The 26,223-nt window shown below is 34.8% G+C and overlaps 1 long non-coding RNA gene across 1 annotated transcript; it reads right to left on the bottom strand.

The window, feature by feature from the left end:
- Positions 1–21,999: 21,999 nt before the first annotated feature.
- Positions 22,000–23,738, bottom strand: LOC107953183 (uncharacterized). Its single transcript, XR_005928906.1, has 2 exons — positions 22,861–23,738; positions 22,000–22,289 (listed from the first exon to the last, which is right to left on the bottom strand). It is a non-coding gene; the product is annotated as an uncharacterized lncRNA (long non-coding RNA).
- Positions 23,739–26,223: the final 2,485 nt, after the last annotated feature.

Here is a 26,223-nt window from a genome sequence, read left to right as displayed (position 1 = left end):
TATCATTCAACCATGGTCTTATTCATTTTCCTGTCACGTTGCCATAGTATCTTTCAACCATGGTCTTACACATTTCATGTCACGTTGCCATGGTATCTTTCAACCATGGCCTTACACATTTCATATCAGGTTGCCATGGTATCATTCAACCATGGTTTTACACGTTTCATATCAGGTTGCCATGGTATCTTTCAACCATGGTCTTACACGTTTCATATCAGGTTGCCATGGTATCTTTCAACCATGGTCTTACACATTTTCTATCAAAGAGCACACTCCCGCGAACCTCATTCTTACAGTGGGATTACCAGTCTAGGCTAAATCCCCTGCAACGACAATTACTCTAATGAGCTTGGATCTGAATTACCAATCCAGGCTAAATTCAGACCCTAATTCGGATTACCCGTTCGGGCTAAATCCATTTTACATGTATTCTTCGGGAGGGCTATATCAGAATAGGATCATCCGTCCGGGCTAGATCCTTTTTACCATCAATTCCTTTTCAGAGATCCATCGAATTTTCCTTTCATTCAACTGGATTTATTTTCAATTTATATCGAGTATTATCAATATTTCATCAAATATCATGAATTGAATATTCAAATCATATTTTCTTTACATAACCACATATTTCAAGTGTTTAAAAATACAATTCAAGTTACACAATTACCTCATTGATTGTTCGTGTTTATGATTTCATTATTCTGATATATTTTCTTTTCCATGATTAAGTCTCGTATTTGTGTCGTCCGGATCTTTATAAATAAATTTGATCATCATTTTCATTCATTTCATATTCTAATGCATTTAATTAATGCTCCAGCTAAAAATTATCATTTTGCCCCTAAACTTTTAATTAATGACGATTTCATCCTTAGGGTCAAGAAAATAAAATTCTTGCAATTTAATCCTTATTTCCAGCTATTATTATCATACATATCGATAACAGTCCATGAATTCTATAAAATATCAAAAATTTTCACAATTTCAACACTTTTCAATTTAATCCCTAAAACATGTTTTCCCCCGATCTTGACCTGAATTGATAATTTCATTAAATTTTGTAATTTAAATAATAAATAATCTATTTCATGCAATTTAGTCATTTCTGACATTTTTACAAAATTGCCCATAAAGTTTTACTTTTATTCAATTTAGTCCCTAAGCCTAAAACATGCAAATTAGCCATGCTATATGAATATTCATACATATTTTCCTCCTCCTCCTCTCCATTCCACATCCTTAATTTATATAACATGCAACAAGTAACATTATCAATAATTTCACTATTTACTTATATGTACATTCAAAATTGTCCATTTGCGTCATAGTCACTAAATTATTTATATATTAAGATACAGAAATCGAAATTAAGATTTGTTAATTTTTCCTAAAACTAGACTCACATGTATTATTACCATAAAATTTTCAGAATTTTTGGTTTAGCCAATTAGTACAGTTTATTCATTAAAGTCTCCCCTGTTTTGTTATTTGACAGTTCTGACCACTCTTCACTAAAGTTTAATTATCTCTTTAAACAGAATTCAAATAATGTTATAATTTATTTCTTATAAAAATAGACTCGTTAAGGAATTTAACCATATAAAGTATGTAACAAAATTATTTTTTTATAATTTTTAGTGATTTTTCCAAGTCAGAACAAGGGTTCTTGAAATCATTCTGAACCAGTCTCACAAAAACATAAATATCTCAGAATACAGAATTACTTTACCTTCTATATTTATTTTATATAAAAATAGATTCAATAAAATTTAATTCCATATCACCTTTAGCTTCTAATTCAATTTCTATCATTTTTGGTGATTTTTCAAAGTTAGCCTATTACTACTGTCTAAAACTACTTTAGTGCAACATATTGATTACCAAGTTTATAACACTCCTATTTCCATTTTCTACCATATTTCCCATTATTTTCTCTCATTTCCCTTCACTAATATATCAAAAACATGGAACCATATAAAAGAAAACTCTACATTAACATCAATTCCATGCTTTTTCAACAATATTAGACTTAAAAATATATTGAAATCTTAATGTTCTTACCTTTTTTTATTAATTTCAATCTTTAACTTGATTTTTCTCTCTCCTCCAGCTTCTATTTCTTGAATCCAACTTGATATTCTTGCTCCCCATCATCTCCTTGCTATCTTTCTCTCTTGATGGTAATGGAAATTCTTTCAATTTTTAGGTGAGAATAATGAATTTTTGGTGAAATGACTAAATTGTAAAGAAAGAAAACTTCTTTTCTTCTTACTCTTTCTCACGTTGGTTTGCATGGAAAGGAAAGATGATGAAAATTCTTCATCTTTCTTTCCTTATATACTAAATAAATAATAATAAAATAATATTAAATATCTCATAAAATATTAATAAAATAATATTTACCTAATTAATTAATTAATTTAAACTATCATCAACATAATCATTACATTCTAGAATTCTCTCTCTTACTAATTGACCATTTTTCCCTTCATGATCTTTTAGAATTCCACCATTGAGTCATCATTTAATTTGGTAAAATTGCAATTTAGTCCCTCATAGTTCTTCACTTATTCAATTTGGTCCTAATTTATCAATTTTCCTTAGTTTCTAGATCATTCTACCCTTAAAATATTTACACTATTGGTCCTTAAACTTTTCATATTTACACTTTAACCCCTTAAGTCTTGAGTATTTACTCTTAGGCAACAAAATTTTTCTGACTTTTACAATTTAGTCCTTTCCTGAATCAAGATATCATAATTTACTTCCCAATGTTGCCATAACTCAAAACTTCCCTTTTTTATCACTTTATTTCCTTATTTTATTATATCAAGGATAATATATTACTGTAAAGATTTTCGGGGTATTACACCGATGGACTCACCTCCTCTTTCCCGGTTTCCTACCTGGTGCACAGCTTCCATTCATTTTAACCCTTAATGAATTAATCCTTTGAACATCAAGTACGATTTTCTGGATTAAGAATGGAAAAATGTTTTAACGTTTTGATGTGGCACGTCGGATCCGGACATAACGTCTAGGCCGGGTTTGGGGTGTTACATTTAGTGGTATCAAAGCCAAGTTGTAACAACTCGTCTGTGGAATGGGTTTACAAAAACAAAGTTTAAAAAAAAAGAAAAAAAATTTGAAAGAAATTCTCGGTTTTTAAAATTTGGATCTTCTGAAGGTGGCATTCTGAATCTCCGGCCCAAGCCTGTAAGTATCATTCTGAATTTCTCTGAATATTTTTCTAGATTATCCATCTGTACTGAAACTCTGCTAGGATACTCTAGATAGGATGATACTAAGACCATAGGAAAATTTGATAAGAGACTGAAACTGTAGCTAGACTTCGGTTCTGCGAAAACAATCTCTAAAATACTGTCCGATTCATAAAACATCTGTAATAAACATTGGAATGTTATTAATGCATAAAATTCATAAACAGATAATACGATATGAGTATAAGAGCCACTCGTAGAAGAGGCCGTGGACGTGGCCGAGGAAGGGCTCGAGCGGTATCTTCATCTTCAGGATATATGCCGGCGGCAGATGCATCGGTACTTTCAGCAACGGAAGTGGAGTCTCATGATCGTGGTGCCGGAGATGGCGCCCTATCGCAGGCAATGCTTCGTGTTTTGGAAAGGGTTGTCGAGGCAAGTACGGGCAACGGAGTTCGGGGATCCATTTCTGAACGACTCCGGGCCAACGGAGCGGAGATCTTTAGGGGTGTGTTAGGTATCACCGCGAATATGGCAGAATATTGGTTGGAGGCCACAGAATGAATTATGGATGACTTGGATTGCTCTGTGGAGCAGAAACTGAAGGGAGCCGTATCGTTGCTACGGGACAAGGCTTACCAGTGGTGGCTCACTGTGAGAGAAGGAACCCCAGCTGATAGGGTAACTTGGGAACTGTTTAAGATTGCCTTTAAAGGTAAGTATGTTGGGGCAAGTTATGTGGACGCTCGTAAAAAGGAATTCTTGAATCTAGTGCAAGGAGGTAAAACAGTTGTCGAGTACGAGGTCGAGTTTCTGAGGTTGAGGCGGTATGCCATGGGCATAGTTGCTACGAAATATGAGCGAAGTGTGCACTTCGAGGATGGTCTTAGGGATGACCTGAGGGTGTTGATTACTCCACAGAGGGAGCGAGACTTTGCGGTCTTGGTGGAGAAGGCAAAGATAGCAAGGAGGTTAAGCGGGCTGAAAAACAGAATCGAGAGAAGGATCGAAACCGTTTACAGAGGGATTCAGGACCCTCGGGTGGTACTAATAGGAATGTTAAGAGAGCAAGGGTGGAGGAACCAGTGCGAGCAGTGCCGATGAATGTGGTTAGACCACCAATCTGTGGAGACTGTGGTAAGGTACATTTGGGCGAGTGTAGGAAATGTTCCGGTGCATGTTTCCGATGCGGATCTATGGAGCATAGAGTTAAGGACTACCTTCAGAGAGCGGAGCTGGCTCAGGTTGCTATACAGAGGGTTGTTCAACCCCTGAGAAGTGGACCACAACCACCGAGAGGACGTGGACAAGGTAGGGGTAGAAACGGAAATGGTCGAGGTCGAGGGGCACCTGGCAGGGGTGTCGGAAATGCTGAAGCTCGACAGTCAGCTTTGGTATATGCAGCTCGTCGTCGAGAGGAGGGCGACGCACCTGACATCATAACTGGTACGTTCTTGGTTTCTGGCATGCCATATACTACTTTAGTGGATATTGGATCTACTCATTCCTATGTTGCATGTGCCATATCTAGGTTGTTGGGTGTGCACTCTGAGAAGATTGTGAGTAGGGTATCTGTGTTAAGTCCTTTGGGTCACCCGGTTAGGGTAGACAAACTGTATAGGAATGTACCCTTAGAAACTTAAGGCAAGGTTTTTCCTGGAGATCTGATGGAGTTACCGTTCGAAGAGTTTGACCTCATTCTGGGAATGGATTGGCTTATTAAGCATAGGGCGACTTTGGATTGTGCTGCAAAACGAATGGTGTTAAGGACCACGGAGGGTGAGAAGGTTATGATGATAGGCGAGCGAAGGGATTATTTGTCTAATGTGGTGTCGGCATTGAGGGCTGAAAAGTGGATTCAGAAAGGTTGTGAGCTATTTGGCATTTGTAAGTTAGTTGAAAGAGGAAGGGCTGACAGTGGACAAGGTTAGAACTGTAAAGGAATTCCAAGATGTGTTTCTAGAGGAGCTTCCGGGATTGCCTCCAAACTGAGAAGTGGAGTTTGGAATCGACTTGTTGCCTGGAACGGCGCCAGTGTCTATCGCACTGTATAGAATGGCACCGAAGGAGTTGGTGGAGCTAAAGGCACAAATTCAAGAGTTGTTGGATAGGGGCTTCATTAGGCCAAGCGTGTCTCCATAGGGAGCACCGGTGCTATTCGTAAAGAAGAAGGATGGTACAATGCGGATGTGCATTGATTATCGCCAGTTGAACAAACTGACAATTAAGAATAAGTATCCACTGCCAAGGATTGACGATCTATTTGACCAGCTTAGAGGGGCTTCTGTATTTTCTAAGATCGACCTTCGATCTGGATATCATCAGTTAAGGGTTAAGGAGTCAGATATCCATAAGACGGCATTCAGGACTTGGTATGGTCATTACGAGTTTCGGGTTATGCCGTTTGGGCTGACGAACGCTCCTGCAGCATTTATGGATCTGATGAATCGTGTGTTCCAACCATTTTTGGATCAGTTCGTAGTCGTCTTTATTGACGATATTCTGGTATATTCTGAAACTGAAGCAAAGCATGATGAGCATCTCCGTTTAGTGCTACAGTTGTTAAGGGAGAAGGAACTTTATGCAAAGTTCAGCAAGTATGAATTTTGGTTGAAGGAGGTAACTTTCCTAAGACATATGGTCTCTGCTGAGGGGATTAAGGTGGACCCTCGAAAAATTAAAGCAGTTTTGGAGTGGAAGCCGCCTAGGTCAGTGTCGGAAATACGGAGTTTCCTAGGTTTGGCAGGATACTACCGAAGGTTTGTGGAAGGTTTTTCTGTGTTGGCTGCACCTCTAACAAAACTCATAAAGAAAGGGGTACCGTTTGTATGGACTGAGACCCAGCAGGAAGCTTTCGAGAAGTTGAAGAAAGTTCTGACTGAAGCACCTGTGTTAATTCAACCGAAGTCTGGGAAGGATTTTACTGTGTACAGCGACGCATCACATGTAGGTTTGGGCTACGTGTTAATGCAGGAGGGTAAGGTGGTTGCATATGCATCACAACAGCTTAAGCCTCACGAGGGGAACTATCCTACTCATGATTTGGAGTTGGCGGCTGTGATATTTGCACTTAAGATTTGGAGACATTACTTGTATGGAGAAAGGTGTATTATATACACAGACCATAAGAGTCTTAAGTATTTGTTGACGCAGAAGGAGCTGAGCCTTAGGCAAAGGAGATGGATTGAGTTGCTTAAGGATTATGACTGTTCGATTGAGTATCACCCAGGCAAGGCTAATGTGGTAGTCAATGCTTTGAGTCGTAGAACAGTATCTGATCTGAGAGCAATGTTTACTCGTTTGAGTCTGTATGATGATGGCGGTTTGTTGGCTAAATTGCAAGTAAGGCTAACCTGAGTGGACCAGATTAAGGAAAAGCAGTTGGAAGATGAGTATTTGGTCGCTCGTTTTCAACAAGTTAAAGAAGGGGGAACTTCGGAGTTCGGTTTAAATGGTGATGGACTTTGTGAGTGGGTTGCCATTGACACCATCGAAGAAAGATTCGGTATGGGTGATTGTGGATAGGTTGACCAAATCAGCCTATTTCATACCAGTACGTACTGACTTTTCGCTTCAAAAGTTAGCCAAGCTGTATGTGGCGGAGATTGTACAACTTCATGGCGTCCCAGTTTCGATTATCTCTGACCGGGGTCCCAGATTCACATCTCGGTTTTGGCAAAGGTTGCATGAGGCGTTGGGGACGCGGTTGAACTTCAGTACGACTTTCCATCCCCAAACTGATGGTCAGTCGGAAAGGGTCATTCAGATTCTGGAGGACATGTTAAGGGGATGCGTGATTGACTTTCGAGGTAGTTGGGAGGATTACTTACCATTGGTAGAATTTGCATACAATAACAGTTATCAGGCAAGTATTCGAATGGCACCGTATGAAGCACTGTATGGACGAAGGTGTCGTACACCTAGTTGCTGGACGGAGCTAGGGGAGCGACAAGTTCTTGGACCAGAATTGGTGGCTGATACTGAGGATAAGGTCAAAATAATTAAGGATCGTTTAAAAGAAGCATCAGATAGGAAAAAATCGTATGCAGATTTGAAGCGTAAGGAGATTGAGTACTCAGTAGGAGATATGGTCTTCTTAAAGGTTTCTCCTTGGAAGAAGATATTGAGGTTTGGTAAGAAAGGCAAGTTGAGTCTGCGGTTCATTGGGCCTTAACGGGTTTTGAAGCGAGTAGGCCCAGTGACTTATCAGTTGGAATTGCCTCAGGAACTAGACAGGATTCACGATGTTTTTCACGTCTCCATGTTAAGGCGTTATCGTTCTGACCCTGCTCATGTCGTACCGGTTGCAGAAATTGAAGTGTAAACTGATTTGACATTCGAGGAAGAGCCGGTGCAAATATTGGATCGAGATGTTAAGGTTCTGAGAAGGAAATCTGTCCCTTTAGTGAAGGTGCTTTGGCGTAATCATGGCAGAGAGGAAGCTACTTGGGAGCCGGAAGAGGCGATGCAACGACAATACCCTCATCTGTTTGGACCAGGTAAATTTCGAGGACGAAATTTCTTTAAGGAGGGTAGAGTTGTAACGCCCCAATTTTCGGGAATTTTGTGATTGTTTGGTAAAATTTAAAATTTTGTGTTCTGTCTGCTTGATGAAGGTTTATTTATGATAGGGGCCTCTAGAAGGCCCAAGCTTAAGCTAAAACCCAGTAACATTGTGTGATTTTAATCCATAAGAGGAAAAGAGGGTTCTGGTTAGCAGGGGTCTTAAATATTATTTGGGTAAAATAAGACATAAGGAAGCAAGTGGCAAATTGGCATGTGGCGCCACTGGGAAGGCTATAAAAGTGGCGTGTAGAAGGGTAGGAAGAGCCCAGGTTCGAGCCGCAAGACAAGCAAATAAGGTGTTTATTTTTTTTTGTGCACAAAAAGGAGAGGTGATGGAATTCAATGGGGAACTCTATTAGGGAGAGTTTAAGATGATAAAAGGATTGAGTAAGGATAATGATAAGGGAGGAAATCTAGGAGCTGATCAAGGAACAAGAGGTGGCAGGCCAAGGGACTTTAGCATGGGAAATTCGGCTAGGGTAGTGCTTGTATAAATTCGGCACAAGGGGGTAAGTGAGCTGTTTTATGATAACTCTTCCTCTCCTTTTATTTTTCTTTTTCTCTCCATTTGTTATTCTTTTCTTCTTCTGTTCCCCATAGCCGAATCCTTCAGCCACCTTACTCTATACCACCTTCCTTCCATTATTTTTAAAACTATAGTCGATTGCCTCAAATCCCGAAATCCCGAAAACTTGATTCCTCTTATACCGATTTCCCTAGCCAATTCTTTTAATTTTTCTCATCATCTTTTGCCGATTCTCTTATCCTCTAAACCCCAAGTTTCTGTCGACAATACCACAGTAAAACCCTCATATTTTATCTTTCTCTACACTATTGCAAAAAAAAGCCGAAAATCCCACACTATCCTAGGGACATAGCCGAATACTGAGATCACTGAAGGCTCGACTTTTGTTATCGTTTAAGGGCTTAGAGCTGCGTCAGAATAGTGTAGGAACTAAGGGGGACGTTGACTGAAAGAATCGGTGGTAAGTCTTTCCAACTTAGTCTATCTTTCGTATTTTAAGAAAAGCCGGAATCCCTAAAAGTTAGGGAGGTTGTCGATTTGGACTTGTAGCCCTAAGGGGGTTGTGATAACAGTATTATTTTGGTAATAGTGTGATTAAGAGGCTGTTGATCAAGGGCTTGGACAAGTGGAGCGAACGGATCTAGATCGAGACGCTACTTTCGGCAAAGGTAGGAATACTAAGGCCTAAGGTGTTATTGGCCGAATTTGGTAAGGAGTTAATATGTAGTTTGTTTCGATAGTTAGATTAACGTGGGAGTAGTATAATTGTAGGCAGCTCGTGCGTTGATCTCGTCAGCGAATCGTCATAAAACAGGTGTGTAACTGACACCCTCTCATAAACTAGATTGGCAAAAGCCGAAATGCCGAAATGCCAAAAAGTCGGTATTTTGGGAATTTACGAGTGTGCGAATGTTCGCAAGATAGTTGGGTTTGTATATTTGGTAATCTATAGTAACAAACTGCAGTACGCGGGGTTTCGTACATTTTGATAATTTTGGCTTAATGGGCAAAAAATCGGGTTCATGGGCCAACGGGCCTAATTCGGTAAGTATGCGCGGCAAGTGTTCTGATGGTACGCAAATGGTTAGGATATGCATGAAAACCCTAAAAGTAGCTAAATTACTATAATACCCTTATGTATGGAAAATTACCATGATACCCCTGGGTGTAAATGACCGATATGCCCCTAGGGTTAATTTTGTCTGAAAAGCATGTTGATTTAAATCTGTATGTTGTATGCCATGAATGAATCTTTGTTGCATGGGGACATGGGTTATATTTTGGCGAAAGCGTCCTGGTGGCTATGCCACAATTATCTGATCTGGTGGCTCAGCCACATATTTTTGTTCTGGTGGCTCTGTCACGATTATCTGTATCTGGTGACTCTGTCACATTATCTGTTCTGGCAGCCATGCTGCATATTTCTAAGGCATGTAGCGGTTGGGTGGGTCGAGTAGTCTCCCCACATGGTGAAAGGTTGGTAAGGGGGTGCATGTGGTTGGTTATGGGTTGGGTTTTGCATATACATGAAATATCTGATCTGATCTGTTATGGGCCTACGGGCTTAATTCTATATTCTGTTCTGGGCTAAGGCCGATTTATTCTGTTTCTGTGGGTTGAGCTGATATGGGCTATGGTTGGGTTAATTTTACACACTGAGTTTCCCCAAACTCATCCCCTATTTTCATCCATGCAGGTAATCCCCAACCATAGTGGGCTTGGAGCTGCGAGGGATTCGGAGTGGCCACTCGTTATGCACTATGGTTTTCTTCTAGTGAATTGGACTTCATTTTTCATTTACTTTGATAATTTGGGTTTTATTATGTAATAAGGCCACTCTATTATTTTTTTATGGGTTTGGTTTATATTTTATTATGATGAACTTAATTTATATTAACTATCAAAATGGGCTAGATCTAGGGTTCATTTTCAAAAACATAAATTGATTTCAAAGTAACACGATCTCGAACAAGGCTTCTACTATGATAACGTTTCCCAAAATTAAATATGTTTTATTTTAAAATGAACATAATTACAATGGTAACCTAAAGGAATACACGATGTTAGAGTGTGGCAATGGCGGTGTGCATGTCTAGGATTGGATCCGAAAGAGCTTGGTACTTAAGCAGTCCGATGGGCTCACCTCCTCTTTTCCGGTTTCCTACCTGGTGCACAGCTTCCATTCACTTTAACCTTTAATGAATTAATCCTTTGAACATCAAGTACGATTTTCTAGACTAAGAATAGAAAAATGTTTTAACGCTTTGATGTGGCACGTCAAATCCGGTCATAACGTCTAGGCCGGGTTTGGGGTGTTACATCCAAATTCCGTACTAAGAGATAAGTAATTTTTAGTAATGAAAGGTCGAAGATGTCAAACAGCAGAATAGAGATAAATTTGAAGATTTCACTGTACTTATTGGATAAACTTTAAATTCTGAAAATTTTATGATAGAAATATATTTGAGTCTAGTTTCAAAAACATCAAGCGGATCTGAATTTTGAATTTTGTATCTTAAGATATAAATAATTTAGTGACAATGACTCAAGTAGATAGCTTTGAATGAACATATAGGTAAATAGTGAAAATATATATTGATTAAGAATGTAGAATAGAGAGGAGGAGAAGGAAAAACATATATGAATATTTAGCTAGCATGGGCTACATTAAAAATAGATCATACAGCCAAGGCCAATTTCAGCCGTGTGGGCCACACGAACATGCCACCTGGGCGTGTGAGCTCATTTTCACTGAATTGATTGCTAAGGTTGCACGGGTTGCCCAAGTCAACTGTGAACCCATTGTAGGGTTAGTAAGCATTACTTAGGCCTCTAATTCTATGAACTGACTGATTGATTGATATATATTGAGCATGTTGATAATATGCATATATATTGAACTGATTATATGTACTAATATCGTGAGATAGCATGTCATGTATTATATGTTGCATTGCATGGGGTTAGGTTGATTATATGTGGAGGAAGTGTACGGAAAGGCTTTTAAGCCTAATATACTGGCAGCTCAGCTGCAAATTAATGTTTTTGTGCCGCATACGATACTACCTGAAGTGTAGGGATAGGTGGGTTGATTTAATCCCCACATGGAGTGTAGGGTTGGACGAAGATGGTGTGTAGAGGCTGGATGGATAGAACTTTGTTACTGAATACTATATATCTGTTACTGATTTTGTGATGGGCTAAGGCCCTTGTGCATTACTGACACTGGTACTGAATTGGGCTATGGCCAAACTACTACTAAGACTGAAAAGGGCTTAGGCCCAGACTGTGCATAATTTCATTTTGATTGTTGTTTTCTGTGGGTTTACACACTAAGTTTACGTAAACTCACCCCTCTCTGTTTAATATGCACAGGTAATCCCCAGACCTAGACGGATCGGTGCGGCGGAGGATTTGGCGGTGACCACGATTTTGGACTTTCATGGTTTTAATATATGAGTATTGGTTTTATTTTTATTTTTATTTTTATTTTATTTGGTTAAGTTTTTGGTTTTAATTTGGACTTACAAACTTTTGGATTTGTTTTGGTTTTTATTTTCCTTACTTTATGGATTAGTAACTGCTAGTCGTAGGAAATCTCGGTTTTCAAAAGAACAAATGGTTTCTCTAAAACGCATGATTATTTAAACTATTTTTTAAAAGCTTCCGCAATGAGTTACGTTTTGAATCAACTAATTAAATAAGTAAAAGGTTTTTGGAACTAATAAGAGGTAAAGAATAGTAAACAAACAGAAATGGTTTTATCGCGACAACACGATTTTTCAAACACCCTATCATGTGACATCGCCAGATTCGGCCATAATGTCTAGGCTGGGTTTGGGGTGTTACATCACTTGTTCTAAGTGTGTTTAGCAATAGAAACTATAAATTAATATCCACAATTGTAGAAACCATAACGATTTTTTAATAAAATTGGACAATAAAAAGTTTGGTTTAACCCAAAATAGCTTAATGGCCAATGAGCCACCGGCGACACCAATGCCTTCTTGGGTGTGCTTGTTATGACATAAGATGAACTATAACATCAATCACTGATAATACTCTAAAACGACATATTTTATGTGCTAATTACATGCTTATTTTGAGTATGATCCTACGAATTTGGATTATTTTGCGGTCTTTTATCTTTTAGGGACTAATTGGAGGCAAGAAGAAATTTAAAGGTAAAAGGTGTGAATTTGAAAATATCATGGGCCAACATGCAAAGAAAGAGAGAAGTGGTGCCAAAAATGCAAACATGGAAGACCCAAGGACTAAAATGCAAAAGAAGAGATTTTATAGTACAAGGCTCTATTTTAATTTCAATTATATTAGGATAATTATTAAAGATTTTTATTTAGATTTAATTCTAGGATTTATTTTCATTTATCTTTATTTATATTTAATTATCTTCATTTATTTGTATTTATCTTTTACAATTTCATTAGGAATAGACTAGATTTTCTAGTACTATAAATAGGGGACGGAGTAGCACATATTTGACATCTCTTTTTTTCTGTAATCACTCCCTCTCCCAAAAACTCTGTCTTTTGTTATCTCCATATTTTCTTAAATAAAAATCCCATATCTATTTTATTTATTTCTTTCCCAAAAATCATGAGCCATTAAACCAATCTAGCCGAAGGTTGTCAAAATTCCCCAAAGAGGTTCATGAGGCTTAGAACCTGCGCTTAGCCTTCTCAACAAGGTATTCATCACTTCTCCGCATTACGGGGCTGACGCTTTCGTCCATGTCCCTTAATAGGTGATCTTTTCAACTTGTGCAAGGAACGGTCGCTTTGTGCGTTTGGGGAAAATTGCACAGTCGATTCGTTGGCCTTCTGCGTCAGAGGTTGGCGAATCCAAAAGACAAAACGGCATGGTATTCGCCGTTGGGAAGTGATGATCAAGCAGAAAATAGTCCCACAAAAGCAATTATTGGCTAGAGTTAGGCTCCGCCAAATTTTAAGTCTAAATCCTTGGAGCTGGTGGTCGTAGGCGTCCTCTTCCACTATAACTGGCTTATCCTGCTCGAGAAGGGTTACTTAAAAGCCAATGATTGAACCCAAGGTGGAACGAGACAACCGGATGCTGGAATCTCTCCACATAAGAAACTTTCTTTTCCCAAACTCTGTTTATTTTTTATATTCTTCATTTTAATTTCTGCAATTTATATAATTTCGCAATTTCAACTCACTTTAGATTCTGTTTTTATTTTATTTTTCCAAATCGAAATTCTTAATTCCATTTTTTTATTTTTCAGGAACGCAGGTTTTCTTGGCCAAGAAATTGTCCAGGATTTCAAGAAACGAGCATTTGTACAATCCGGTCCCTGAGGATTGACCCTACTTCCCCTTTACTATTATTTTTACTATTTTACAAGGAATAGGATATTTTTGGTACTCTCAACGACGCATCAACCACTTTCTACTTTTTAATGCCCTATATTTTTCTTTTTTGAAAATCTTGCCCATAAAAAGGTTCCTTAGAAGATTTTCATGTGCACTTCACATGAACCACTAATAAACTCTCATAAAATCTTCGAAACCCGACTTTATAAGAGCAGGACCAAATCTCATCGAATTACATTTCAATAAAGCTCTTAATTAATTCTAACTACAAAAAATGGTGTGAATTACAGGCATAATATCTACCTTCACTCAGCTCTGGTGCTCAGCAGAAAAGTACCAAACTCTGTTCGAGGTGTTAATGTAAGCCAAAGTAAACGATATCATCATTGAAAGTGCAATGCTATAGTTCTAGTTTGTTAATGCATGTTAAGTTATGGTTGCTTTCATTGATTTGGTCAGGATACCAGTAGATATTTTCTAATAAAGAGTGGCATCGCCTTGTTTGTGGTGTTTTTAATCAACGTAGCGGTTGTTGAGGTGTCCGCCTCGGTCTACACAGCTAATAATGTTTCCAGTGCTAACCAGAAACTTTGCAACGATCTTAATCTCAACTCAACTTCTTTCCTTCTCCAGGTCCGAAATTACTAATTAAACATACTAAAACTTTTCATTAGCAAACCAAAATTGAAGGTAAGAAACTGTATTTTGGCCAATATTACAGAATGTTTTGGGGAAATCTAGCAAAGCCCTTTATGTCGTTGCCCTTTTAGCATTATGACATGCTTTTGGACAAGTCTAAAATCTTAGCTCATAAAGGTTACAAATAAACGTAGTTTCAAAATCGGGAAAAAAAGAGAGAGAAGGAAATCCAACCCAAGATTCATATTTTAACTTCAAAGAACATAATAGTATTTTTTTAAAAAAAACTTGAATTGAGAGATCGAAACTACCTAATATGACAATATCATTGCATTCAAAACAAACAAATTGGGTATTTGCTGCTTCATCTGTTTGGGGCTCTACATATGTAATAACAATGTCTTTTCTGCATGTTAGATAGATGACTGCAATAATGTAAATTGCCATTAAAGGAAGCACAATGATTCCAATGAATACATTCCCTAATTTTGGTACATCATTGTGAACCAACCAATCTACAAACGATATTAAATATTACACGTTGATGCCAATGATTCCAATTCCTAAAATCTATGAAATCACAATTACCTGCGATACGATGCGATGCGATAAAGATATAATTATCAGCTAAGAACATAAATAAGCAAAAAATAAAAGAAAGTAATTGAGAGAAATAACATGGTAATCGAACATCTATACTAAGAATCGTGTGTACAAATGTTCTTTTGCCTTTTCTTTAAATAATTCGTAAATTAATTGAAAATTAGTAAATTTATTAAATTATACTAATAATTAAGTTTTAAACAAACAATTGGGTTTGTGAATCATGTCATTATCCAAAAGTGTATATGTTTACACCATGATAATAGCCTGCATGATTGACCATTGTTTTGTTTGTTGATAGAGAATAATAAGACAGGCTTCTACTCTTGTTTTTTTCTACAACCATCAATTTTATCACCAGGGAAACACAGCATGCGATTACATCAATTAAAATAATAATAATAAGTATAAACATTTATTCTATAAAGTATAAAGATCAACCGGAGCTAGGCCAGCCATGAGGGGTGAGGGAGAGAGTTGAGAGCTCTTGTTTTTGTTTTTATTTTATTTTTTTTGAAGAAGAGGTGAGAAAATGAAGTTAAATTTTTTTTTATTTCAATAGATGAAGCAAAACGGCATCGTTTTGCTTTAGCCATCTAAGGGCCAAAACGGTGCTGTTTAAGGCTGACCTTTGTGACCCGACCTGCTTGAGCCAGGATCCGCATGTTTTCTTTGTAAATGGGATATTTATGCGACGAGTCCCTCCGCTTTTTCACCCTTTTTCAATTAAATCCCATTCATTTCTTTTGATTTTGTAATTTTCCCCCATAACTTTCGCATTTATTTCATTTTGGTCCACATTAGATTTGCGAGTTTCGCAAGGCAGGGAATATTGCCCATTTGATCCCTCCTTGTATGCGCGCTTACAATTTAACCCTTCCCTTTTATTTTATTTCTGATTTGCCCCTGAATCTCTATTTTAAAATTCAAATTAGTCCCCTTTTGTTATTTATGCTATTTTATTAATTAATTTAGTGTTATTATTACTCTAATTATATTTTCTTTTTATGCTTATTATTATATTATTATATCATTAATTTTATATTACTATTATTATTATTGTATTTCCTTTCTGTATTTATTTAGCAACTATCTTTAAATACTTTTATTTCATTTTATCATTTTATTACTTATTTATTTACATCTTTCTATATAGATTTAAAACTTTAGACTTTTCTTATATTATTAATATCATCATTATTATTGATATTATGATTTTTTTTAATTTACGTTACATTATATTTATTTATTTATCTCTTCAACCTTTTTTTAATAATTTAAGTTCCTTTATTTATATTCTTTTATGTACTTTTATATTTTACCATTATTATTATTATTATTATCATTTATCTATATATTTGATTTCAAATTATATCTATAATTTCATTTCTACTTTAACTTGTTTCTTTGTTTTCGATCTTTTACACATTATTTTCCTTTATATTTATTCGTGTATTTGTTTCTTTGTCTTTATTATTCGATCGACATGGTTCCTTATGTGTATGTCTTGATGCTATTATCATTGTCATTATTTAATTTATTTGATGATGTTTGTTAATGTCAAAATAGTGTACATTGTACGATTCTAATACGTTGTTTTATTAACATATTCATTATCGTCCTTCGCTAATATGACACTTCATTCGTGAACCATTTTAAACATTATACATTTTTAACCAAATTAACTTGTAAAAAATAAAATTTTGAAAACCGACAATATTTCGCAATTAAGAAATTCGAGAAAACGTACCCTAACTTACGGGGCCTTAATTTTCTTGTTAAACCTAAATAGCCGAATATCCTTTCAAATTTCAAAATACATGAATTTTAAATAAAATAAAGGCAATATTCTGCGTTTAGAAACTCGAGAAGGTCGTACCCTAACTTACGGGATTTTGATTTTTCTTGTTAGATCTAAACAACCAAATACCCTTTTAAAAATCAAAGTACAAATTTTAAAATGAAACAATATAAAAGCAAGCTCATTTTCGAGGGTTCAAATGGCGTGTCTTAACTTAAAGGATGTGAAATTTTGTTATCTCGGGACGAGAGGGCCTTTAATGCTCGTTTCAATTTGTTCAAACATTTTTTAACCAACATTAATAAAAGAAGGATCATATTTTAAATTCTTTTTGAGTTTTCGACGTTAAGACATCAATTAATCAACTAGGTACCAATTTTGTGCGTATCGAGGGTGCTAATCCTTTCTTGTGCGTAACTAACTCCCGAACCTATTTTTTGGATTTTGTAGACAAAAAAATCATAGTTCTAATAAATTTAAACTTTTTGAATTACGAGGTAATCTGATCACACCTAAATAAAAAGGATTGGTGGCGACTCCCATGTTCGTTTTCGTTTTCAAAATCAAAGTCGACCCCGTTTTCAAAAAATAGTTTCGACAATCACTATATTTATCAACAACCACTTAACCCAATAATAAAAAGTATTATGTCATAAGTATGAGAATTTGAGTTTGATCTAGTTATCCCCTCGCACTTATCAAAAATAAAACCACTATATTTTAACGATTTCTGTTATTCTATTAATTTCAGTTGTTTTATGTATTGTTTTTAATTTAACCACTATCTTCATGAGAACTAAAAGCTAGCAAGACAAATAGTGAAATAAATGTAAGATAGGCTATATAATTTAACCCATATTAATCCACAACCAAACTAGAATATGAGGCCCCAATTTCTCTGTCCTTCGGATTATGTATTGTTTTTACATTTCACATTTCTATTTATTGTTCCACGCGCTTTTCTTTTTCTTTCAAATATACTAATTTCATGATTAATTAGCAAAATAGTCGAGGTGGTGGAAGAAATGATAGAATATATGAAGTTGGTACCTAAAGTGTTCCACTTCACTGTTTCCTTTAATTTTTTTCCACCTAGCAGCGGCAACAAGCCCGTGAGTAGGCTAAATTAACAGTATATGTCGTTTTTAAATTAAATTTGAGGAATTAAGTCAATTTTAAGTATATTTATCGGAATAGTCTAGTTTTAAAGAGAAAGGTTGGACGATTTTATCCTCTCTCTTCAGTTGAGTTTTTATTTTTAAGGTTAAGGTTTTTGAAGGGTTTAGGGATGAAAATAATGAGACACTGATTTACTTGTGTTTGTGTTTGTGTTTGAGGTAGATATTGTGAAAGCTTAAAGGCAATTTTAGTTGACGATGATGTGATAATGCTCAAAGACTCATACATTTCATCTATCGCGTCGGGATGAAACCATTGCCTTAGAAGCCCATCACAATGCAACTCAAACCCCAAGTTTACGATGCATATACTGTCATGAGTTGAAGTATAAGTAAGGCTCCTAGTTGACAGATGTTAATGAGGGGTCATCGTTTAGAGTATAACTTGGGAGCCCACTTGACAATGGTTATGCAGTTGTGGGTCTAAGTTTTGCCTCAATAGAAGAGAATGCTTTATAAAACCGATACTGAAGTTTGAAATGATAATCGTAGGGAAAAAGTCAAGGGCTTTCCAATATAACCAACTTATTTTTTTCTCCATCTCCACCAAAAGCAAGATCGGTAACCTCCCTATTGTCCAAAACGGTGACAGAATTGGATACAAGAGAACTTTCAGGAGGAGCGACGGTGGCTGTGAAGAAAAGTTGGAGGTTAATTCGGGGCGATAGCAGTAGCTGAATATTGAGCTAGTGCAAAAACAATTATAGTTATTAGTACATGATTTAATCACAGTAACAGCTGTCGAGTCGAAACAACCTTCAGTTTTTGTCCAACGCCACAGTCGCTTACCCTCTGAGAGTGCACTTGTCCTTAACATCGTCACTGGTTTCGGACAATTGAGAGGTTAATGATACTGCCTTTAGGGTTGACAGAGAAAAATAATAAGTAGGTTATACCAGGAAGCCCTTAAGTTTTTCCCTATAAGTATCATGTCAAACTTACGTATCGATTTTACAAAGCATCCTCTTTTGGTGAGCCAAAACTTGAACCCACGACTGCATAACCACCGTTAAGTGGGGTCCCGAGTCATACTCCAAGTCGTGACTGCATATTAAGATCAGTCAACTAAGACCTATAGTTAGACTATGTAACACCCCCTAACCCTTAACTTTTGTCGAAACAGGGTTACGAGGCATTACCAGACATATCAGATCAAATACGAAATTTAATGACTTATCCAATGTATAATCATAAACATTTCACTCAAAATTTTCAAAACCAATCCAATACAATCTCATTCAATCCAACACAAGTTTTCATATAAAATAGGCCATTTCATAAACTTAACATGTCATAAATAGGATCTACGTAATTTTCCAAATTCACATCATGGCAATATTACAACCATCTATCAAAATGACCAATACAAACATCCTAGGTACATGCCATTACAAAAGAAAAGTAATTCACCACTTAAATGAGCTTGGGATCGGCTTCGGATGCTGGACCAAAACTTTTATCTTTAACTAACTTGCGTACGGAAACAAACCGTATACAGAATATATATATACTCAATGGTATTACTATAATTCAAATTTGTAACATTTTACAATAATATATGTATATTCAAATTTTACTAATAATCTTTCAATAATCATTTCATGTATTAAATCAACTTGCTTCAACATCAATAATAACTGTCTCAAAGTTTATATTCAATTGAATTTATACATTAATTCACTTTCTCGATCTCATTTCATTTTCACATCTCATTTCAATAATTCATTTCCTTTCATAAATAAAATCATTCAATTTATCAATTCATTCAATATCAATTCTATTTCCAATTTGTTCACTTACCCCTATTAACGTGACTCGGACTTTGACGTATACACGGATCCAACCAAACACACCAGTATGACACATTGTGCCTAATCATAATCGGCATTGCCGAAGCAAACGGTACTCAGTACCAAATCAAATTTATCAGAAGCAATAATACGATACTTTTAGTGCCTAATCGATTCGCGGTCGAGTATCCCTGAACTCTTCCGATCCTATAGCATGCCAACTATATTCGACTTAGCCCGACCAGTTAATAGGGTATTCAATTCATATTTTTCAATTCAATTTCAATCAAATTCATATCAATCACAAATTCCCATATTCCAATTCAATACCACAATAATTCAATTCAAACCACTTCAATTCCAATCAATAATCATATTCAATTTCTTACCTTATTTTACTTACCATTTATATTAGTCAAATGCAATAATTAATAATAATTAATTAGAATTATAGTAATACAAACTGTAATTCTCAAGTCAATCCTCGTCCACTTTCTCTTTTTGGTCGATGTCTCCGGCACGGTATTAGCCACGAAAATTAAATTAAATTTACAATCATCAATAAAATATCAATTTACATCAATTACTTTAAATTTTCTATTCAACTTTTATCTCAATTTCAATTTAATCCCCAACTAATATTATTTTCATTTTTATCACAATTCATACTTTATTTTAACTCAATTCTACTCAAAACTAAATTTTAACTCTCTAATTTTCACCAAAAACCCTAATTTCGAAATTCTCTCAATTTAGTCCCTATTATGCAAAACTTTTAACTTATTCTACAATTTAATCCTTTACCCAATTCTAATTTGAAATTGTATTAATTCAACCCCTAATTCATCAATTAATTCAACATAAACTATATCAAAAAATCCACCAACTTTCATAATTTCAACATAAACCATGAAACATTTTGTTCTAGGTTTCTAAAAACTCAAAAATTACAAGAAAAAGGACTTAAATTAACTTACCAATTGAGCTTGGAACCTCAAAACCTCAATTTTCCCTTTTCTTTCTTTCTTTTCTTTGCTCCTCTCTTTCGTTTGCCTATTCTGTTTCTATTTGTCTCTTTTTCTATCTTTTATTTCTTTTATTTCGTTTATTTAATTAGTTTAACATAATAACAATAATATAATAATATAATATTATTTAGTTAAAAAATAAGTAAATATGTAATAATTACTAATATATTTATTTCAATTTTCCACATTTCATCATATCCACCATACATTTGTCAACTTTTTAGTTTATTTATAATATTAAAATATATATTTAATATAAATTACAATATAATAAAATAATAAAATACTTTATAATTAAATAATATATTTATATATATTTAAAACATAAAAATCTAAGGTCACGTTTGGTTCGCTGTATTGGATTAGAGGTGTATTGGATTAGAGGTGTAATGGAATAGAGGTGTAATAGCAAATCAACTGTTTGGTTGAATGTAATGGAATAGAGGCGTAATAGTAAAACTGTGTTTGGTTGAATGTAATAGAGGTGTAATAGCATAATGGAGAAAACTAAAATGACCAGAATACCCTTAGCATAAATTTGTTTTGGTAAATGATTATTGTTATTATTATTTAAATTTTAATAAGATTATTTATTATCAAAAATAAATAATTTAATCATATTTAAACATAATTATTATTAAATATATTAAATATATTATAATTAAAATATATAATTTAATAAAATTATTAATAATTAATATTCTTATATGAATTTACTCAAATCATAATATATGATACTATAAAAGATAATTTGAAATGATTAATATTAAATATATTTTAATTAAAATATATGATTTAATAAAATTTAAAATAATTATAACTAATAAATTATCTTATATGAATTTGTATAATTTAAAATAATTATTATTACATATAATTTAATAAGATATAATTTCATAAAATTATTGATAATAAATTTTCTTATATGAATTTATATAATTTAAAATAATTTATATAATAAATCTATTGTATAACTTTCTCAAAGAGGTTCTTTCATCGTCGGGCATGGGTGTTGAAACTAGATACTTTAAGAAAAATGAATACTCTGACAGGGGTATAAAAAAAGGATACTTCAAGCAAAATGAAGAGTCGGAGAAACATAGCTCTGTATATTCTCTCAGTTACTATATTTTTTGGTTTTCTTACCTTATTCTCTGAATTTTCTTCCTCAATGAGGTTCTTTTTTATTTTTTGATTTTAGCTTTGCCCCTATGGCATGAACCTTGTGATGAATTAAAAAATTAAAGAAATATATAAAAATGGGTAAAATTACAATGAATCATTACTCCAAAGTTATAAACTAGTTATTCTAATATGATATTAAAATGCCAAGAGTGCAAAACAAATAATTTTCCAAGGATACCAGATCAGAAGGGACTTAAAAGGCCAACTAGACAGAGAAATTCAAGCAGATGCATCGCCGTATTTCATCATTGATATGTTGCATTTTGGATCATAATTCAAATTCAACTACAAATTATAGGTTAATGGGTTTGAAGCAGCACCAACAACTGTAGCCATGGGATTCGACAAATTGGGAGCAGCAAGAATTGCAGTAGTGGTGTTTGATGGAACTGTAGTTCCTACATTCAAACAAGTTCAGTCAGTCAAGTATCTAGCATTTCAATATGATTCAACAAGCATACAACTATGATAAAGAGGAGTTACTCTTAGCAACTAGGAAAAATATGACATAAAAAGACATCAACTTATTTTTCCCATGAAGCAAAAAAAGAACATCTTAACACCATACATCAATGGCAAGCAAGACCAAGTCATTTTGCCTCTATATTAATGGATTTTCTAGCAGCAATCTGAAACACAACTCCATAAGTTAAGCTATCATAAAGATACAATTATGGCTATAATAGTGGACCTTTATAAACTTTAAAATATAGCAGCCAAGTACATTGAATAATAAACTTGAGCAAAAGGCTGCAGAAGAAAAAAGCAAACTGATTTCTATGATAGAGAAATCAATGCCCGTATTGATAAAGAGAAGGCCAACAACCACAATAATAAAGAGACATTTAAGCCATCTAAGAAAAAACATAAGCATCCATGTTAATCAGATTCACCATTTTGACCATGCAACAACTTATAGAAAGATATAGAAAAAAACACTTATGAAAACAACTAAACATGAAAAAATACCTGCATATATCGCACAACAGTACTAGTATAATCAACAGCTCTCCTTTGGGTCAGCCTTCTCATTCTTTTCGCAGCAAATTTGTCACCATGAGCTGAAAGAAGTATTTAATAGAAAAAATAAAAGAATTTTGTCAGAACTAAAATTTAGATAGCCTAACTTTCCAATCATTTCAAAGGAAAACCGTAAACTCAACAATTTCAAGGATTAAACTGTGGGGGTTTTAAGCATTTTAACCATCTACTTTGAGGCCAAGGAAGTATACAGCAGTAAAATTTTGTAATTTTCTCTCAAGGTCTGTACATATGTTCTATGCTTATAATCAGATTTCCTTCTAAAAGTGACAAACAATCCAAACTAGAAACACAGTCTAATTTGAAGTAGAAATCTATTAGACTGTTGTACCAACGACGATTTAGCACCAAAACTTAAGATTATAGTCAAATATGGTTCAATGACAAATATATAATTGCAAAATCATCACATCAATGTCTCCTTTCACATCCTCTTCAACTGTCATTACAATTTCTTCAAACAAGATGTTCCAGAACCAAACATCCATTACTCATCATCATTGGTTTTTCAACAAAAAAAAACATAAACAGATCAATAAAAGTAAATGCATTGAATTTCTCCAGTAAACTGCATCATCATCCCACACGGGAGCAACTTCCTCTTTCTTACACTCCCACAAGAGGGACCCTAAATACTCCCTACAATCTTCAGCACTGTCGATAAAATCACAGAAATTTACTTAAGAGCATGAGTCAAAACACTCTTGAAACTGCTTGTGCTCCATGCAATAAACTATAGCTCAACAAACAACCCAATTTACCTTGTATTATTATCGAAGAAACCGACAGTGATCCTCTGATTAGCAACTGCCAATTTGTGTTCAGCAGAAGCTCTGACTTGTTCTTCCACAGTTTGAACCTTATCAAAGAAAATATAATCAAACACAATTCAAGGTAAAACAAAATGGTACGCAACAGAAAACACTACTTAATGATTAGGAACATACTGTTTCAAAACGTAAAACAAGTGCATCCTTCTTCTGGCCTAGCCTATGAGCTCTTGCTTGTGCTTCAAATCGAGACAGAGAATAATCGTCGTTTCGCATCCATTCTAAGTTATCAATGCATATCATGGTAGCCTAATTGACCGATTTGAAAATTGAAAACCAAAAAAGAAAAATCAACAAAACCCTTTTGAGTAACGAAAAAAGAAGAAAAAAAATACTAAAATAATTGATAATTTAGAAGAAGGAGATCAAAAGAGGAATCTAAAATTGAATAGCTTACCTCGAGAACCATGGCTAAAAAACCGACAAAAAACACAGAATAGAAATGTTAAAAAGAATGGAAAAATCAAAGAAAAAACGCTTCACTCTTTCTTCAATGGATTAAGCTAGAATTTCCAATTTTGTGAATATATTGAAGAGAAAAAGAGAGGGTTTTGGTGTGCGGAGCAGATAGTGTTGGGAGGAAATGGGGAAGGGAAATTTGATCCCGAGACGAGAAGAAACGATGATGACAGATTAATCAATGGAATCAGTGGGAAATGGGAGGAGAAAATGATTAGGACGGAAGATGAGAGGGTCGGGTAGGGAGGGAGGGTAAAACAGAGAGATGGGGAGGGAGGCCGGGCGTAATGGCTAATACAACGATTTGGGAACGGATTGTAAAACACGGGAATTTGGGGATTAGGGGCGTAATGTAATACACGCGTAATGGCTAATACAGCGAACCAAACGCCGGATTAGGGGCGTAATGTAATACGCGCGTAATCGGGGCGTAATGGATTGGGTAATACGGCGAACCAAACACGCTCTAAGTTTTTTATAATGCATATGACGCCTCATTTAATGCATTAGGTATAATTCCCTATTTAGTCTTTTTTATTTTCTTTTAATTTATAATTAAACTTTCACCCTTATTTTAATTTAGTCCTTTTTTTATAATTACTCCTATTTTAAGCTAATTTACCTAACAAAACCTAATTAAACTCACAACTAACTTCGTAAACATCTATTAAAAATATTTACAAGTCTGATTTACTGGAACAGAGTCCCGGGAATGCACTTTTTTTTTATAATTTGGTCCTTTTTAATCAATTAACCATCAAAACGTTAAAATTTCTTAACAAAACTTTAATACCACCTTAATGACACTTCGTAAATATTTATAAAAATATTTACGACTCAGTTTATAAAACAAGATTCCGAAATCTTATTTTTTAAAACCACTTGAACTTAATAAATCACTTTTATCACATAAATTATCAAATCAATAACCTTTTTAAAAATCACATTTGACTTGTAAATATTAAATAATAACATTTACGAACTTGCTCGTCGGATTTGGTGGCCTCGAACCACTATTTCTGACACTATTAAAAATCGGGTTGTTACAGACTACACCCCATGACTGTATAAGCACCGCGAACTTGGAGCCTGAGTTGCAATGAGATGGGCTTATAATGCAATGGTTTAGCCTCGACAAGCATATAAAATATGTGGGTCTCGGAGCGCCACCATATCATCGTGAACTCAAACACACCTTAAAATTAACACACCGAAAACCTCAAACAAAAATAATTCTATAAGTTGAAAAAGTTAAAAAAATTGAAAGTAAAATATAAACAATGGTGTAGAGAAGTTTTTAAGGGTAAGGGGAGGTGACCGAGAGAGTTTATACACTAGAGAGAGAAACCTCTTTTATATAGGGAAGCGGATGGCAACAAGTGGAGGAGGAAAATTTAAAATGTATTTTTCAATGAATGAAAATATCTTAGGATTCTCGAGATATCTAAAAAAAGGACTGCGATTGTAACGACCGCGTTTTGATTTAGAGCTAGGTACAGTGATGGACCGGGTCAAGAAATAGTGGAGAAATTTTGAAATTTACTAAATAGGGATTTTTAGTATTAAATTAAGAAGTATTTAGACACGATAAGAGATTAGAAAATATTTCCGAGATAGAAAAGATTTAAATAGAAGCTTAGACTAAATTGAAAGAGTATAAAAATTATTGTGGTGTAAATAGGAATTTAGAAAGTTAGGAGATACATAGTGGTAGTAGAAAGTAAAGAAGGATTAAAAAAATTAATCAAAGTGAAGTATGAGTCATCTTAGGCATTATAAAAGATGAGTTGGGATAAAACGGTAAATAGCCAAGTAGATATTTTAAGGTGTAATGATGATGGGTAAAAGTGTAAAGATGGATGACTTGAGGACTTATTAGCAAATTATCCAACTATTTTTGTGTCATTATAACCCAAGGTATCGATACATTTGGTGCCAAAGCGGTTTTGGCTAGACATTGTATAATCCAATCATTCATATATAGTGTATTAACTTATTTAAT

Source organism: Gossypium hirsutum, chromosome A06 (genome assembly GCF_007990345.1).
Source record: "Gossypium hirsutum isolate 1008001.06 chromosome A06, Gossypium_hirsutum_v2.1, whole genome shotgun sequence".
NCBI lineage: Eukaryota > Viridiplantae > Streptophyta > Magnoliopsida > Malvales > Malvaceae > Gossypium > Gossypium hirsutum.
Note: the sequence above shows the minus strand (reverse complement) of the source record. Positions and strands in the feature narration are given on the sequence as shown.